A 1,410-nucleotide genomic window follows, 5' to 3' on the forward strand; every position below is an offset into this window, starting at 1 on the left:
ATTTATGAGGCTGGTATAATAACAATATATACAATTCAAAATCGTATTTTCGCACATAAGTACTATTTAATTAAAATCTTTAAAAAAAAATTGGTTAACAATAATCTAAAAGGATATAAAAAATCCCAGTAAAAATAAAGAAAAAAAAAGAATGTAATGCATATAAAATACGACAGATAAAAAAAAACAATAATAAATGGATATAAAAAAAGTAATAAAAATATATGGGAAGTACTGTTACTGGACCTACGGTTGTGCAAGGAGGTGATTAGGTCAGAATCATGCTCGAGCGCCACATTTTTACCCAATTTATGAGGCTGGTATAATAACAATATATACAATTAAAAATCGTATTTTCGCACATAAGTACTATTTAATTAAAATCGTTAAAAAAAAACTGCTTGACAATAATCTAAAAGGATATAAAAAATCACAGTAAATATAAAAAAAAAATGTAATGCATATAAAATACGACAGATAAAAAAAAAAAATAAATGCATATAAAAAAAGTAATAAATATATATGGGAACTGTTACTGGACCAACGGTAGTGTAAGGAGGTGATTAGGTCAGAATCATGCTCGACCGCCAGATTTTTACCCAAGTAAGGGTACCTACTTTATTTCACTGGATGGATAATAATCTTCCAGAGCCGTATTCGAACCCGTGTCTATTACCTTACCAACGAGCTACCCACTCTCAAAATTTCTAAATAACGAAATTAAAAACCTATTTTCAGGTTATAAAATCTCAGAATAGTTAATACACTATCGGAATTACTAAAAGGGTTTATTACCTATTAGTACATAGAGTGGATAGACTCATAGAAACAACATTGTCACAATAATTCTTTTCAAAGAGATATTGATATTAACGACCCACGGTGGTCCAAAAACACTCATTCTTCTCAATTACATAATTATATTTTCACATTTTTTACTTCTTATCACTCCAATATGAAGGTCCCCAGTTATCTGTCGGGTGCAAAGATCGATTACTATTTTTTTCGATTGTTAACAGCGAGATGTAAATAGAACCAGACATCTTTTTTTTTGTTTAAACTTTTACCTCTTTTATTAAATAATCGATTACATAAAACACATTCAAGTGACAAAAAAGTGAACAAATTTATTAGTGAATAACAAATTTATAAAAAATATATAATAGTGAAATCAAAGTACAATTTTCAATATCATTTTGATTATTAGTTCTCAAATTACATAAATGTACTTACGTGTACTACCAGAATGGAAAACATTCATTAAAACCATCCAAGTTTTGAAATCGATGTACAAGGTGTTCAGAAAGGGTACATGTTATTTAAAAGGTAAATATATATATATATTTTTTTAATTATTTATTTAATGTAATTTACAACTGTACAAAATAATACAATAGGAAAATATGTAGT

The 1,410-nt window shown here is 27.2% G+C and overlaps 2 protein-coding genes across 2 annotated transcripts in view; one reads left to right on the plus strand and one right to left on the minus strand.

Annotated features, from left to right (window-relative positions):
* LOC106682753 (cytochrome b5) overlaps positions 1 to 1,410 on the minus strand; it is a 106,805-nt gene that overhangs the window by 87,152 nt on the left and 18,243 nt on the right. The gene's annotated exons all lie outside the window — the stretch shown is intronic.
* Positions 1,134 to 1,410, plus strand: part of LOC106682752 (26S proteasome non-ATPase regulatory subunit 10) — a 34,448-nt gene continuing 34,171 nt past the window's right edge. The window contains exon 1 of the mRNA XM_014423784.2: positions 1,134 to 1,326. The gene's annotated coding sequence lies outside the window, so the exon portion shown is untranslated. The remainder of the gene's footprint in view (positions 1,327 to 1,410) is intronic.

This window comes from Halyomorpha halys, unplaced genomic scaffold (assembly GCF_000696795.3).
Source record: "Halyomorpha halys isolate HHAL.00 unplaced genomic scaffold, Hhal_1.1 Scaffold439.1, whole genome shotgun sequence".
In the NCBI taxonomy this organism is placed as follows: Eukaryota; Metazoa; Arthropoda; class Insecta; order Hemiptera; family Pentatomidae; genus Halyomorpha; species Halyomorpha halys.